This window comes from Lissotriton helveticus, chromosome 9 (genome assembly GCF_964261635.1).
Source record: "Lissotriton helveticus chromosome 9, aLisHel1.1, whole genome shotgun sequence".
NCBI lineage: Eukaryota > Metazoa > Chordata > Amphibia > Caudata > Salamandridae > Lissotriton > Lissotriton helveticus.
In genome coordinates this window covers 1,255,613,057-1,255,631,086 of record NC_136070.1, presented here as the reverse complement: position 1 = coordinate 1,255,631,086, position 18,030 = coordinate 1,255,613,057, and the positions used below count along the sequence as shown (strand labels likewise).

General features: G+C 45.3%; 1 protein-coding gene across 1 annotated transcript in view; it reads right to left on the bottom strand.

The window, feature by feature from the left end:
• LOC144783414 (E3 ubiquitin-protein ligase rnf213-alpha-like) overlaps window positions 1–18,030 on the bottom strand; it is a 2,376,820-nt gene that overhangs the window by 68,426 nt on the left and 2,290,364 nt on the right. The window lies entirely within an intron of this gene.

The following is an 18,030-nucleotide window of genomic DNA, read 5'->3' as shown; positions in this document are numbered from 1 at the left end:
TAAAAGACTTTTCCATTCTATGTCAAGCATTTCTGCTAGACCTGCCTAACAATCGTATTGACCAAAACAAATAACAGAAAAGTTATTTTAGGATATGTCACAATAATGCCTTCTTCCCCAGCAAGAGGCCAGAGGAATCCTGACCATTCCACAAGGTTTAGTTTCCTCAGTTCCTCTGTCCACCCCATAAGCCTACAGAATCCCGAGACTAGGGTTAATGCTCTCGTTTTTTCGTATCTTCGAAACAGCAACACTTTGTCATAATCTGAAAGCCATTCATGATCTACACTGTACTTAATTCTTCTGTACAAGTTTAAAATGAAAGGAGGAGATGATGACCACTGGAGACACACACCCATCCCTAGTTCAGATGGCCAACTTCTGTTGCAATCTCTTATTTCACTTAACTATGAATGAGTGGAAACACCAATACATTTAACTTAAGAAATTACGCTAAAACCAACAGCATGGGCTCTTCATATTTATTTGTGGTGAAATTATACTGTTCCACAGGCATCATATAACCAATGCCGACTGCGTGGTAATTCCAGGAGATAGCTGTTAAACATGTACCCAACCAACCAGTAAAAAGAAAAGTAGGAGGGGTTGGGTGTGCGTGGGGGGGAGGGTGTAGAGAGAGAGGGAGCCTGGACAGTACACATGTTTCCTAGTTGCTCAAACACCAGCTCAATCTGTTGGTAAAATAATCCTCTTTGGGTAATAATAGCCCCTAAAGCTCTTGTTACAAAACGTCATGTACCAACGAATGGGTTGGGGATTTGGGAGGTATCCGATGCACTGTGAGAGAATGCCTCAGTTGTTTTCCCGCCCTTCCTTATTACCGGGGGACCTCTTTGGAAGGCATGCACAAGCTCCATAGTCTGTGCAGGTTTTGCAACCATTCCAAGTGAACGTATACACAATGAGTAAGGGAAAGTAAACAATCTTACTGCTTGGGCGGATCGTACACAGTCAGGGGATTTCAATGGAGGAGATATGGCTGGCACTGGGGAGCACATGTGAACTGGCATTTGTGCAGGAATTGAGATGCCTATTGAAGGAAGCTGAAAAACAAGTTACTTACCTTCTGTAAAGCCTTATCTGGTAGAGACAGGATCAAGCCGCAGATTCCTTATATTAGAATCCTCCTCATGTGCCAGGCTGGATGCAGACATTTTTTCCAGAAGTACCTCTGCGAGTCGGTCGAGGGCATTGAGTGACTCCATAGCTACGTCGTCTCTCGGATGTGACATCAACGGAGTCCATATGAGCCCTTCCCCATAGTGCTGATGTGCGTTTCTTTTGTGACTATTTACACGCCACCAAAGCAAAGCCCTGTAGAGAAACAGTCTCTGGAAAACAATGTGCTAAAAAAGGGAAAAATCTTGTATTGACAAGTATAGTTTTAAACTGTATTAGTATGCAGAGAGGGGATCTTGGAGACCACATGGCCCTCAGTTCGCAGAGTGGGGAGGATGGGTGGGCCGATAAGGAATCTGCAGCTAGATCCTGTCTCTACCAGATAAGGCGTTACCGGAAGTTAGTAACGTGTTCATCTGAAAGAGACATCTAGCCGCAGATTCCTTATCTTAGAATCAGATGCCCAAACAATACCATCCTTGGATGAGGGGCTGCAAACTGACCTCACCAAAAATCGCCCAACAGGAGAAGCCGGTCCGAAGACAGAAGCCACCAGACTATCCAAAAATGATAGGGAAGCAAGGATGCTCACCAAAGGGAAAGATCGCCGAAAAGGACTAGGGAAAGCCCGTAGGGAGTTGGAAGCCATAAGACCGTGAGAATACGGTATAGAACCAGTAAAAGAGGCAGCCCCAAAAAGGGACACAACCTAAGATTGGGGAATGCAATGGAACCAAGGACAATAGACCATAGAGTCCAGACTCAAACCAAATGGAAGGAGCATGCATAATGTGCTCATCCGCAGCAAACACAGACAATGAATAAGAGCACCCACCGAACTTCGAGGAAACTATCTTGAGAAACAGAGGTCGAAAAGTGGACCTCCGTTAATAGAATGACGGAGAAGAGAGAACAATCAATGCTGAAGGAATTGCTAGGAAAACAAAAAGAGAAGTAAAAAGAAACCGCTATTATACTAAGAACCTTGATATATATATATATATATCCAAAAACAAGGTTGCCCAAATTGGAAAAGTCTCACATGAGGGGGTATACACACAGCTTGCTGATGGTAGCAGAGTAACAGCCTGTCAAGCCCCATTTCTTTCTCGTGCCATACGCGTTTCGGGCGTCTTCCCGCCCTTGATCACTGGCTAAGCAACGAAGGACTCGGCATATTCAAACACACCTGTTTTTATTTTACAATCACGTCCCACCTAAATAGGTTGTAGCAAAGCATTATGGTCTCTGTAGTGAAAGCTACGGGACTTCAGGGTGCCACAATCCTTGGTCGGTGCCAAAGTCCTTGCATTGTTCAAATATCTATCCCAAGTGGGTAAAATGAAGCTGGAACATCGCCATCGCGCTGCCAATATGTGCCACCAGCTCAGGCCCCCCTCATTCCGGTCGCCGCTCTCATACCCTGAGCAGCGTGGATCCGCCAGAAGCAGCAGCGGGACTTTTCCGCGACCCGGCGAGCCGCTTTAATATCCAAAAACAAGGTTGCCCAAATTGGAAAAGTCTCACATGAGGGGGTATACACACAGCTTGCTGATGGTAGCAGAGTAACAGCCTGTCAAGCCCCATTTCTTTCTCGTGCCATACGCGTTTCGGGCGTCTTCCCGCCCTTGATCACTGGCTAAGCAACGAAGGACTCGGCATATTCAAACACACCTGTTTTTATTTTACAATCACGTCCCACCTAAATAGGTTGTAGCAAAGCATTATGGTCTCTGTAGTGAAAGCTACGGGACTTCAGGGTGCCACAATCCTTGGTCGGTGCCAAAGTCCTTGCATTGTTCAAATATCTATCCCAAGTGGGTAAAATGAAGCTGGAACATCGCCATCGCGCTGCCAATATGTGCCACCAGCTCAGGCCCCCCTCATTCCGGTCGCCGCTCTCATACCCTGAGCAGCGTGGATCCGCCAGAAGCAGCAGCGGGACTTTTCCGCGACCCGGCGAGCCGCTTTAATATCCAAAAACAAGGTTGCCCAAATTGGAAAAGTCTCACATGAGGGGGTATACACACAGCTTGCTGATGGTAGCAGAGTAACAGCCTGTCAAGCCCCATTTCTTTCTCGTGCCATACGCGTTTCGGGCGTCTTCCCGCCCTTGATCACTGGCTAAGCAACGAAGGACTCGGCATATTCAAACACACCTGTTTTTATTTTACAATCACGTCCCACCTAAATAGGTTGTAGCAAAGCATTATGGTCTCTGTAGTGAAAGCTACGGGACTTCAGGGTGCCACAATCCTTGGTCGGTGCCAAAGTCCTTGCATTGTTCAAATATCTATCCCAAGTGGGTAAAATGAAGCTAGAACATCGCCATCGCGCTGCCAATATGTGCCACCAGCTCAGGCCCCCCTCATTCCGATCGCCGCTCTCATACCCTGAGCAGCGTGGATCCGCCAGAAGCAGCAGCGGGACTTTTCCGCGACCCGGCGAGCCGCTTTAATATCCAAAAACAAGGTTGCCCAAATTGGAAAAGTCTCACATGAGGGGGTATACACACAGCTTGCTGATGGTAGCAGAGTAACAGCCTGTCAAGCCCCATTTCTTTCTCGTGCCATACGCGTTTCGGGCGTCTTCCCGCCCTTGATCACTGGCTAAGCAACGAAGGACTCGGCATATTCAAACACACCTGTTTTTATTTTACAATCACGTCCCACCTAAATAGGTTGTAGCAAAGCATTATGGTCTCTGTAGTGAAAGCTACGGGACTTCAGGGTGCCACAATCCTTGGTCGGTGCCAAAGTCCTTGCATTGTTCAAATATCTATCCCAAGTGGGTAAAATGAAGCTGGAACATCGCCATCGCGCTGCCAATATGTGCCACCAGCTGCTCAGGGTATGAGAGCGGCGATCGGAATGAGGGGGGCCTGAGCTGGTGGCACATATTGGCAGCACGATGGCGATGTTCCAGCTTCATTTTACCCACTTGGGATAGATATTTGAACAATGCAAGGACTTTGGCACCGACCAAGGATTGTGGCACCCTGAAGTCCCGTAGCTTTCACTACAGAGACCATAATGCTTTGCTACAACCTATTTAGGTGGGACGTGATTGTAAAATAAAAACAGGTGTGTTTGAATATGCCGAGTCCTTCGTTGCTTAGCCAGTGATCAAGGGCGGGAAGACGCCCGAAACGCGTATGGCACGAGAAAGAAATGGGGCTTGACAGGCTGTTACTCTGCTACCATCAGCAAGCTGTGTGTATACCCCCTCATGTGAGACTTTTCCAATTTGGGCAACCTTGTTTTTGGATATTAAAGCGGCTCGCCGGGTCGCGGAAAAGTCCCGCTGCTGCTTCTGGCGGATCCACGCTGCTCAGGGTATGAGAGCGGCGATCGGAATGAGGGGGGCCTGAGCTGGTGGCACATATTGGCAGCGCGATGGCGATGTTCCAGCTTCATTTTACCCACTTGGGATAGATATTTGAACAATGCAAGGACTTTGGCACCGACCAAGGATTGTGGCACCCTGAAGTCCCGTAGCTTTCACTACAGAGACCATAATGCTTTGCTACAACCTATTTAGGTGGGACGTGATTGTAAAATAAAAACAGGTGTGTTTGAATATGCCGAGTCCTTCGTTGCTTAGCCAGTGATCAAGGGCGGGAAGACGCCCGAAACGCGTATGGCACGAGAAAGAAATGGGGCTTGACAGGCTGTTACTCTGCTACCATCAGCAAGCTGTGTGTATACCCCCTCATGTGAGACTTTTCCAATTTGGGCAACCTTGTTTTTGGATATTAAAGCGGCTCGCCGGGTCGCGGAAAAGTCCCGCTGCTGCTTCTGGCGGATCCACGCTGCTCAGGGTATGAGAGCGGCGATCGGAATGAGGGGGGCCTGAGCTGGTGGCACATATTGGCAGCGCGATGGCGATGTTCCAGCTTCATTTTACCCACTTGGGATAGATATTTGAACAATGCAAGGACTTTGGCACCGACCAAGGATTGTGGCACCCTGAAGTCCCGTAGCTTTCACTACAGAGACCATAATGCTTTGCTACAACCTATTTAGGTGGGACGTGATTGTAAAATAAAAACAGGTGTGTTTGAATATGCCGAGTCCTTCGTTGCTTAGCCAGTGATCAAGGGCGGGAAGACGCCCGAAACGCGTATGGCACGAGAAAGAAATGGGGCTTGACAGGCTGTTACTCTGCTACCATCAGCAAGCTGTGTGTATACCCCCTCATGTGAGACTTTTCCAATTTGGGCAACCTTGTTTTTGGATATTAAAGCGGCTCGCCGGGTCGCGGAAAAGTCCCGCTGCTGCTTCTGGCGGATCCACGCTGCTCAGGGTATGAGAGCGGCGATCGGAATGAGGGGGGCCTGAGCTGGTGGCACATATTGGCAGCGCGATGGCGATGTTCCAGCTTCATTTTACCCACTTGGGATAGATATTTGAACAATGCAAGGACTTTGGCACCGACCAAGGATTGTGGCACCCTGAAGTCCCGTAGCTTTCACTACAGAGACCATAATGCTTTGCTACAACCTATTTAGGTGGGACGTGATTGTAAAATAAAAACAGGTGTGTTTGAATATGCCGAGTCCTTCGTTGCTTAGCCAGTGATCAAGGGCGGGAAGACGCCCGAAACGCGTAATGGCACGAGAAAGAAATGGGGCTTGACAGGCTGTTACTCTGCTACCATCAGCAAGCTGTGTGTATACCCCCTCATGTGAGACTTTTCCAATTTGGGCAACCTTGTTTTTGGATATATATATATATATATATATTTATTCACTGAAAAAAACATAGGTTTCAGGCCTTATATAGTTAGGAATTAGCATTTAAAAAACCTTTGCAATTCACTGAAAAAAACCATAGGTTTCAGGCCTTATATAGTTAGGAATTAGCATTTAAAAAACCTTGCGAATTCACTGAAAAAACCATAGGTTTCAGGCCTTATATAGTTAGGAATTAGCATTTAAAAAACCTTTGAAATTCACTGATAAAACCCTAGGTTTCAGGCCTTATATAGTTAGGAATTAGCATTTAAAAAACCTTTGAAATTCACTGATAAAACCCTAGGTTTCAGGCCTTATATAGTTAGGAATTAGCATTTAAAAAAACCTTTGAAATTCACTGAAAAAAACCATAGGTTTCAGGAGTTGTATAGTTAGGAATTAGCTTTTAAAAAACCTTTGAAATTCACTCAAAAAACTATAAGTTTTAGTGGTGTTATAGTTAGCTGGACATTTTACTCATACAAAACCATTGAAATTGCTCCTATATAGTTAGTTGTACTAACTATATTTCGCGCACCCGCAATCCTTTGCTGATGATGTCACATATTAGATCATTCATGACATGGTCAGTGACATCACTGATGACATCTCAAATGACATCACTGATTTCAGGAAGATTCCTCAACCGGCGCCAAAGTTATTCCCAATAGAATGTTGCGATTTCCCTATGGAAAACAATCCTAACTATATCTACCTACTGGCTATCGCCAGTAGGTAATATATATATATATATGGCATCCTCCCGAATAATGTAACGGAGACGCTCACGTAAGAGAAGGAAGGGAACAGACAAATACAGTTACTAATGGTGGACAACGTTACCAAGAAGGGTGTAGGTAAGGGGCAGCAACGAATACCGTATCGAAGGCCAGGCAACCAAAAGTGCAAAACACACACACGTTGAAAAAAATCCATTCAATAGATAGGTATATCCATGCAGAGACATCCAAAGATGAATGGATATAAAGATAAATATCACTCAACAAGAAAAGAGAGGTCTTGTGGTATAGCAGTACCCACTTTATAGAGCAAAAGAAAATTGGGGGGAGATAAACACCCCTTACCTGGCCCAACTTAGGTCGGTAAGAAAGCCCTCACACACTGACCTGGTCGGTGTCATGCTTCATCATCGGGCCCCACCAAAAAGGTCTAGTACCTTTTTGGTGTGCTGCGACGCCAGAATTACTGCGGAGCAGGTATTGTGAAATAGATGTGCGAATGAAAATATATTAAAAGTGTCTAGAGAGTATCAAAAATTATTTTAATAAAGGATCCCTCAGACACAGATAAAACAACTATGTGATCGGAATTTTTAGCCAAAAGTGATGGTTTGGTTAATTCCAGTTAATTTTAATATCAGTCGACATGTTTCTGCCTATGAAACGGCGTAAATTTACCAGGCATTCTTCAGGACTCATGTAGCGTACTAAACCCTGCCGGTATGAGCACCCTAAGGCTCACCCTGACCTAGGGACGTGAAAGTGAAAATTATAATAAAGTGAAAAAGTGCAAAAAAAGGGGGAGCAATTGCTCAAACCCGGTAACTCCTGGTTTAGGAGGATTTCGGCACTTTTAAGTCAGATGCAAATTGCACCATGGGTCACAGGAGGGGGGTGGAGGCTTAATTGGCACACCGCCCTCAAAGCCCGGCACCCGTGTGGCACCTAGCTCAATCTCGTACTGGACCCCCAATTTTCTTTTGCTCTATAAAGTGGGTACTGCTATACCACAAGACCTCTCTTTTCTTGTTGAGTGACGATTACCGGGGACTAAGAGGGTGTCTTGACTCTCCCTGCCTCTCTTTGTGTTGATACATATAAAGATAAATATGCATATAAAAACATCAACACAAATCATACTACAGCAAAAGTATATCCACTCCTCCCAAGGTAGCCCACATCCTCTACCAGGGAGCGGAAGGACGGGAAGTGGGGGAGCGAAGGGCGGATGTACGACATTACAACGCATGCTTTTACCACGCATGCTTTTACATCGCAAGTTTTACAACGCATACCATTACAACGCATAGTGCTTTGGGGCGCTGGATAGTGAATAGTTTAATGTACTACTCCAACTCCAGTCCCCGTGGATAGTAGGGAAGGTGTTGAATAGTACATTAAACCTATTCCCTATCCTAGAGCGCCCCCCAGCGCAATGCGTTGTAATGGTTTGCGTTGTAAAAGTTGCGATGTAAAAGCATTGCGTGGTAAAAGTTGCGTTGTAAGTGATGTTTCCCGCGAAGGGCACCCCAGAAACTGAGGTGACAAAGGAAGGACAGGGATAATACATCCCATCACCGTAAAAGAAGAGTTTACAACAGTAATTGAGGTGGAGACAGAAAGACGAGGTTGGGAAAAGCAGCAAAGCCACATAAGAGTAGGAAGAAGAAGGCAGTGCTCACTACAGGAAAACAAAGGCAACCGCCCAGGAACCAATGCCACTGACTGAGGTGGTAGCAGGAGAAGCAAAGAAGAAGAGGACCGCCAGCGTGAAAAGAAGTGCTAGCAGAAACTAAGGGCAACAGATAGTTGATTATGACAATCACACATTATCCAAATTCGGGAAGCAAGAAAAACAGTTAAGGAACCTGGCGAGCCCTTCATGGAAAGGATAGGAAATGGCCAGAGAAAAAGTAAGGAAATACCCCCACCAAAGAAAGGGGGTCAAATGGAACCTATCCCAGAGATAAAACAGGGGACGGGGGGATGCCACGAATGCGGGATTGGGGGGAGGAAAGATATAGGGAAGAAAGGGAAACCCTGCCTTCTACGAATGGATATTAGACATGGATCCAAACAATCAAGGGTATTGGTGTCCCAGGTGAAGACAAGTGAAAAGACAGCAGAAACAAGAGCTACCCCATGGGTGTGATTGGAGATATGAATAAGAACAGATACAAGAATACCAAACTGCTAAAAAACAAACAACATCAGGAACACAATTAGCAGAAAAGGGGACCTACACAAGAAGGCAGTGCCCAGGCGCAATTCAAAATAATATACCAAAAAGAAGTCGAAACCACAAGGGCAGACGGGTTCTGAGCACAACCTTGTCTGGATGGACAGACAGAAAATGATGGTTTACAAGAAGGAGCCTGGAGCTCACTCACTATCATAGCGGAGGTGATGGCAACCAGGAAAGATAGTCTGCTTGTGTACGGCCCGATTTTTCTTGGCGCCTAGTAGCCAACAAAGAGCTGGTCATCCACCCAGAACTGTTGTGTGCGGTTCAAGTAAAATGAGAGCGCACGTTTTGGGTCCATACGGTGGAGCCTCGCTTCCTCTCTGGAAGGATGCGGAGGCGGGAAGAAGGTGGGCAAAGTGATGGTTTACCCAATGTGAAAAGCAGTGCCAACTTTTGGAAGAAAGGATGCGCGGGTTCTGAGCACAACTTTGTCCGGATGGACAGACAGAAAAGGAGGTTTACAAGAAAGAGTGTGGCGCTCACTCACTCACCTAGCGGAGGTATTGGCAACCAGGAAAGCAGTCTTCAAAGTTAATAGACGTAGAGGACAGTTGTGAAGAGGCTCAAAGGGAGCGCACATCAAATATGTAAGATCCAGATTCAAGTACCACTCTGGCATCACAAAAGGAATAGGAGAGAAAAGGTGAGTAATGCCTTTGAGGAATCAATTTACAACAGGGGACTTGAAAAGAGAGGGCTGATCAGGGAGCCTGAGAAAGGCCAAAATAGCGGAAAGGTAGCCCTTGATAGTGCCCAGAGCAGAGCCCTGCTGGGCCAAAGAAAGAAGGAACAAAAGGACTTCGGAAAGAGGGGCAGAAAGGGGATCCACAGCCTTTGCTGTGCACCATGCCACACATTTGTTCCACCTGTTCCACCAGCAGGCGTATACCAACTTAGTGGAGGGACGCATGGCTGCCAGAATGACATTACAAACTTCAGGAGGCAAGTCGAAAGGAATCAACTGCCGCTGCTCAATCTCCAGCAAGGAGGTGGAGACTGGACAGGTTCGGGTGGAGGACCGTCCCCTGCTGCTGCGACAGAAGATCCTCCCGAAGAGGCAGTCAGATCGGGGGATCAATAGTCATACTGAGTAGCTCGGAATACCAAACTCTTCAAGCCCAGTCCAAGGGCACAAGAATGACTTGGGCCCGGTTTCGCCTGATCTTCTTCAGCACTCTGGGTAGAAGTGGTATAGGCGGAAAGAGGTACAACAGACCGCAACTCCACTAGCGTCACCTTGGAAATTCCAATGCGCAGAACTGCTTACATTGCGCATTCTCTTTGGTGGCGAATAGATCTAAACAAGGCTCTCCTCACTGTTGAAAGAGACCTTGCGCCACATCCGAGTGAACACGCCATTTGTGATCTATCATGCACCTGCGGCTGAGTTTGTCTGCCCTGGCGTTCAGTGAACCTGCCAGGTGTTGAACCACCAGGGAATTATCCTGATGTTCCAGCCATGTCCAGAGGCGCAGATCCTCCTGACATAGGGTCCACGACCCCAACCCGCCCTGTTTGTTGCAGTACCACATGGCGGCGGTGTTGTCTGTGAACACCTGCGATACTCTCCTCTTGACAGAGGGAAAGAATGAATTCAGTGCAAGTCAGATCTCCCAGAGTTCCATAAGGTTGATATGGAGCCTGGACTCCGCCGGAGACCAGAGGCCTTTGATCTCCGCCTCTCCCAATAAGTCCGCCCCATCCCAGGTCGGACACATCCGCCACCTCTGTGTGCTGCAGTTGGGGAAGGGAGAGGGATCTGCCATTGACCCAATGCCAGTTTGTGAGCCACCACTGCAAATGTTTTGCAGTGCCCTCCGGGATCTGGGTGTAATCGGACAGGTTCCCCTGATGCTGCGCCCATTGGAACTTCAGGTCCCACTGCAGATCCCGCATATGCCATCTGGCATGATCGACCAGCAGGATGCTGGAGGCCATGAGGCCCAACAGCCTCAGGGTCATCCTGACTGAAACCCAGGATAGAGGTCGAAAGATCTGAAAATCCTGGATTCGCCGTTCGGGAGCATAGACCCGAAAGTGCGTCGTATCCAGAACTGATCCGATGAAGAAGAGCTTCTGAGAGGGAATCAGGTGCGACTTCGGCACATTGATAGAGAACCCCAGCAAATGCAGGAGGTCGGCCGTAGTCTGGAGGTGGGAGATGACTGCCCCGGGCGAGCCCGCCTTTATCAGCCAGTCGTCGAGATAGGGGAAGACCCGAACCCCTGATCTGCGCAGATGAGCTGCGACCACCGCTATCACTTTCAACCGAGGGGCGCTGGTAAGGCTAAAGGGGAGCACAGTAAACTGAAAGTGCTTGCGGTCTACCGGAAACTGTAGGTAACGCTGGTGGGCCGGCAGGACTGGAATATGGAAATATGCATCCTGCAGATCCAACGCTACCATCCAATCTCGAGGGTTGAGGGCAGACATTCTATTTTTAGTACACTTTATGGATGTAGATACTAATCCATCCGGGTTATGTTAATATGTTATGTTAATAACTTTTATTTGGCGCACAGCTGCCCCAGCGAAGGGGCGTCCTGGCGCCTGATCAGGTTCTTGCTACATGTCTTTAATGTACATTTCTCTTTAGATCCATGCCCCTGATGAAGAGCCATCGGCTCAAAATGCATCGGGTTGTTCTTCATGACATGATGCTATTGATTTAAGCTCGACACCTGTGATTATATGTCAACATTGGAATTTACCCATTCATTGGATGGAACTATTTTGATCATATGAAGAAATATGACCCATTTCACTGAGTGAATAAAATCAGAATACTCATTCAATCACTCTTACTTTTTTACGTACCTTCAAGCAGCAATTGAGTTTGCCTACAGGAGTGCTCAAGTCCACATCCTTACACTTGTAAGGCTTCCAGAAGCATAGTCACTTTGCGCCTCACTAGACAGGAGGTGACCTTCTTGAGCACCCTTACCTTCAGAACTGTATACCAGAGATTTACTCAGTTTACTTTGGAGTGCAGCGGTTCCACTGTTTTTAGTTATATTCATTTTTTCTGCCCACACCGCTTTGCACCCACACATATACCATGTCATACGCTGACATTGCAAACTTGACCGGCAACAAAGCTGATACCTTTGAGTTTACCACTGAAGACACCAATCGCATATATTCACTCATCCAAGAGACCGAATGCATCTCATCTAGCACAGGCTCTGTGCAATCCAACATTAGACAACTCTTATTTGGCGCCAAGAGAGAGATCAACCAACGGCTTCATGCCAGCACCCTCATTCGTTACCATAAAGTACAAAGAATACCCAGAGGCTTATGCATTCCACTTAAATCTACCCTATGCAAAAATAATTTAAGGTTCACCGAAAAATGGTTTGGAATTCTGAACAAATGTTCTCTCGATCTTATCCTTTTTATTGTTGAAGAACTTTCAAAAATGCTTGAAGAATTGGACACTGAAGTTACCCAGCTAAAGCAAGAATTAAGCAGTAAGCTAACCTCAGAAGAGTTGAACAAAACATTAGAAGATATCTATTTACAACTGGAACAATACACAAAAGAAATAAATGAACGCAAACTTAGAAAGTTTAAAAGAGACACAGTGGACTATAAACTTGGCGAAGTTTATAATTGGGCCGAAATTTATGCCGCAAGGAGACAACAACGCACCAATTTTAACAGATCTATGGAAGGTGAAACTTTTTTTATATGATTCCTCTCGCACCAGGCTCGCAAGAGAACACCAGCGTCAGCCTCCTCGTCATGCCGATAGTCAACCCAGCACTTGTTCTGTTAGTCCTTTTTTAGGATTAGGCACTGGCCAAATCGGCGATCCAGAAGGACCAAGTTCAACAGACTCACAACAACCTGTTGCAAAATCAACTCGGAGCCACAAAACTTAGTTATCAACATTTCACAAGCTAATATCAGTGCCGCTCAGACCAAAGTTTTACAAAAAGGCATCTCTTTTGTCCCTACCTACACTGCTAAGGAACTTGACACGCAAGTTTGCTTTTATAAATTCATGCACTCTTTGAGACTCAAGCAATTTTTCACTAATATATATGAACCACATACCAGAGAAAGCACCAGCACTCTGATGGACCTAAGCCCCAAAAGTTCTTTTCTTGCCCCTGTTACCCATAAAATGTTGGATACATTTGAAGTCTTAGTTCAAAAGGATCTTCAAACCATTTTAAAAAAACAGCAGCACCATATAACAAACCTATCTAAATGTGACAGACAAGCCTTAGCGCAGTTAGCCGCTAATGAAGACATTACCATCTGCAAGGCTGACAAGGATGGCGCCCTTGTCATCCTGGATACCAACTTTTATAATGAAAGTGTGGCCACGCATTTACAGGACACCAACCTTTACATGGAAATCAATTCTGACCCCACCCAGGAATTTAAAACTGTACTCCAAACATTCATTGACCAAGCAGGCCAATTGGGAACTATCACAGAAAGAGACAAAACATATCTTCTGAAAGATTATCTGCAAATTCCTTATCTGTACATGGTTCCTAAAATTCATAAGCATCCCTCCAGACCTCCATTCAGACCCATCGTGAGCACACGCAACTCTATCCATGAGCCAATCGGTACCTACCTTGACAAACATTTACAAGCTTGTGTCACCAGCATGCCCAGCTACATTCAAGACACCCCCGACTTCCTGATGAAAATCAAGGATATACTTATTGACCACAACCTTCCAGTTTTTCTCTGTACCATCGATGTCAACTCATTATACACATCCATTCCCCATAACCTCGGACTTCAAGCAACAGAATCCTCCTTACTACAAACTCAGAAACCATCAGATCTTCAAATATTCCTCGAGGAACTTATGCAATTCACCCTACTCCACAGTTACTTTAAATGTTCAGGTAAAAAAAAATGTTGTTCAACTTTCAGGAGTAGCGATGGGAAATTGCTCCGCCCCGGCGTATGCCAACCTATTCATGCATGAATATGAAACCGAACACATCTTGACGAATCCAGAATGGCAACAATTTCTCCAGAATTATTATCGATATATCGACGACAACTTTTTGATATGGACAGGTTCCAAAATCCAACTCACCACAGCCATCAGTCATCTTAACCAAGTAAATGAGCGCATTCAATTTACCCACACCATCAGTACATCCAGAATATATTTTTTAGATGTTGACATCAGAATTGTGGATTCAAAATTGGAAACATCTATTTATACGAAGCCCACTGACCGCAACAATTATCTTCATTTTTCAAGCTTTCATCAAATGAGCCTAAAGAGGCATTTACCGTATTCCCAACTTTTGAGAGCTAAGAGAATAGCTTCCACTGAAGAATCTTACAAATCTGACAGTACCGTTATCATTAACAAATTCCTTCAAAGAGGTTATCCTGATCACATCATCAACACAGCCATTAACAGAGTTGAATCAATGGATTGATCTAAATTGCTTATCCAGAAAACCAAAAGAGATAACACAGAGACGCGTTGTGTATTTGTTTCAAAATACTCCACCCACAGTAAACTTATCAAACAATGTATCATAAAACACTGGCAACTATTACAACTTGAAAATGATTTCAATCACATTTTTCAAAATCTGCCAATATTTGCTTACCAGCGCTCAAAAAACATTCAACAAATGTTGAAACCATGAAACACTGAATTGACCACATACAAAGGTACTATCCCATGCCACAACTGTGGGAACTGCAACAGTATTATACCAGGTACAATTATCATGCACCCCACTCAAGGCACCCCTATTCATCTGCAAGTCAATACCACATGTGACACGATGAACGTCGTGTATCTACTAAAATGTCCCTGCGGCTTGCCCTATGTGTGGAAAACAGAACGAAAAATGAAGATTCTACTTACAGAACATCGCAGCAACATCAGGACAACAAATTTAAAACCATGTGTAGCAGCCCACTGTGTGCACTTTAGTCACAATGTGAGTCAAATCTGATTTCAAATACTGGAGGTGGTTAAGAAAATTGAAGGGAAGGACTCTAAAAAATTCTTGCAACAACGAGAACTTTATTGGATGCACAAGTTGAGCTCCATCCATCCGACGGGCCTCAATGAGAGACTGGAATACAGTAGTTTTCTCTGATTACTTCAAATAGTCATACTTAGTCCCTTGCTTGCTCTCTCTCCGGCTTTTACGTATGTTTTTACCTACCCTTTAGCCTGTCTCTTGTTCGTCTATCCTTGTACTCACTTTGTTTCTTTGCATCACTTATATTTTTCCACACCTAGCATGTTGTCTTTCGTATGTTCTTCGTGTATACACGTCTTTTTTCCATTTTTGGTCTGTTTCCTTCTTAGTTTGTTACTCAGATTGCACTTTGTTAGCTTTATATTATGTTTATGTCATCATTTTTCTACCACTATTTTTCACTGATTGCCTCAGCGTTTTTTCTTCTTTTTCTCCTATTTTTCTTGCATTTTTCCTTTCAATCTGTTTCTTCACCCTTCTTCTTTTCATTCTGTGACCTGTGGCGTGAGCTCTTTCCTCCCTCGAATATTCTTGTCCTTACACTCTCTAGTTTCAGTTTAGTCGGGACATTTTCATATTGTTCCTTTGTTTCTTTGCATCACTTATATTTTTCCACACCTAGCATGTTGTCTTTCGTATGTTCTTCGTGTATACACGTCTTTTTTCCATTTTTGGTCTGTTTCCTTCTTAGTTTGTTACTCAGATTGCACTTTGTTAGCTTTATATTATGTTTATGTCATCATTTTTCTACCACTATTTTTCACTGATTGCCTCAGCGTTTTTTCTTCTTTTTCTCCTATTTTTCTTGCATTTTTCCTTTCAATCTGTTTCTTCACCCTTCTTCTTTTCATTCTGTGACCTGTGGCGTGAGCTCTTTCCTCCCTCGAATATTCTTGTCCTTACACTCTCTAGTTTCAGTTTAGTCGGGACATTTTCATATTGTTCCTTTTTTTTGCACACGCAGCAGCGCATATCTAGTTTGCTTTGTATAGTTGTTTTCGTCATCGTATTCCTATTGTATGTTTGTTTTTCTCGCGACTTATTGCTTATGTTTTTGCAGTTTTGCTTTCACCTATCACACCTGTTGTTTCTTTATCTTTATTGTAACACCACATGTTCCACACACTTCAGCCCTCTTTCTATGTTGGTCACAACCGCTCTTATACGCATGCTCGCGCTCCATCCCGTCACCCATAACACTTGGGATTGAAAACTTCACGGCGTTCGAGTAGGCGTCCTTCACCTTTTCACGTACGGTAAGCTTTTCGGCTTTTAATCTTTACCCCGCACGTACCCCTGCTGTTACTTTATCGCTCTTCTCCCACTCGGTTATTTTATCCTGCATGACATTCGCCACAATTTCCTCCTTTAATGTTTTCACCATGCTTCTACACTTATTTGAATTCTTCCGTCCATTTCCCGGTTTCATACCGCTTTTTCAGCATGTTTGCCTAAAGCACACCATGCGTTTAGTCCTTTTGTTCTGTATCCACTGCGCATACCTTTTTCACAGTTTCTTTCTGTTCTATGCACCACACCAGCACAGATTCTATTTTTAGTACACTTTATGGATGGAGATGCTAATCCATCCGGGTTCTTGCTACATGTCTTTAATTTACATTTCTCTTTAGATCCATGCCCCCTGAAGAAGAGCCATCAGCTGGAAATGCATTGGGGTGTTCTTCATGACATGATGCTATTGATTTAAGCTCGACACCTGTGATTATATGTCAACATTGGGATTTAGTGAATTTGTTGAGGCAAACGCACAGCTGTTAGTCTTTTGTTAATGTTCTTTTAAGTTTGGTTTGTAGGTTTAGGGTGCCACACAGGAGAGGCGTCCAACGTCCCAGGACGTCAATGTAACGTAAAAAATTGTGTTTCTAGTGAAGCTCTAGACCCATCCCTGTACGCACACCTTCTATTTCCCCCAGTGTGAAATGAGGGTTCAAACGCAATATTTATTATATATCATATAACAATGTCGAACACTGTACAGATATAAAAGATATGATTTAACATGGTTGACCTGCTAGCTACCCTTGAGGCGGAAGCCGGGGGTGTTGCACCTTGACTATTTTAAAATTGTATATTTACTTGCACTGTTTTATGTTGATTTGACGAACTGAAGCGGTGATTACCTTGTGTGATACTTTACTCGAGCGCTGTCTGTGGGACGATCAATCTCCCTGCTAAGCGTCACCACCCACGTGACTCGGGGCCACGCCCCCCATGTAGCCACGCCCCCTACCAGAGGCTTAAAACACCGCGCTGAGTCGCAGCCGGTTGTTGACCTGCTAGCTACCCTTGAGGCGGAAGCCGGGGGTGTTGCACCTTGACTATTTTAAAATTGTATATTTACTTGCACTGTTTTATGTTGATTTGACGAACTGAAGCTGTGATTACCTTGTGTGATACTTCACTCGAGCGCTGTCTGTGGGACGATCAATCTCCCTGCTAAGCGTCACCACCCACGTGACTCGGGGCCACGCCCCCCCATGTAGCCACGCCCCCTACCGGAGGCTTAAAACACCGCGCTGAGTCGCAGCCGGTTTTTGACCTGCTAGCTACCCTTGAGGCGGAAGCCGGGGGTGTTGCACCTTGACTATTTTAAAATTGTATATTTACTTGCACTGTTTTATGTTGATTTGACGAACTGAAGCGGTGATTACCTTGTGTGATACTTTACTCGAGCGCTGTCTGTGGGACGATCAATCTCCCTGCTAAGCGTCACCACCCACGTGACTCGGGGCCACGCCCCCCATGTAGCCATGCCCCCTACCGGAGGCTTAAAACACCGCGCTGAGTCGCAGCCGGTTGTTGACCTGCTAGCTACCCTTGAGGCGGAAGCCGGGGGTGTTGCACCTTGACTATTTTAAAATTGTATATTTACTTGCACTGTTTTATGTTGATTTGACGAACTGAAGCTGTGATTACCTTGTGTGATACTTCACTCGAGCGCTGTCTGTGGGACGATCAATCTCCCTGCTAAGCGTCACCACCCACGTGACTCGGGGCCACGCCCCCCCATGTAGCCACGCCCCCTACCGGAGGCTTAAAACACCGCGCTGAGTCGCAGCCGGTTGTTGACCTGCTAGCTACCCTTGAGGCGGAAGCCGGGGGTGTTGCACCTTGACTATTTTAAAATTGTATATTTACTTGCACTGTTTTATGTTG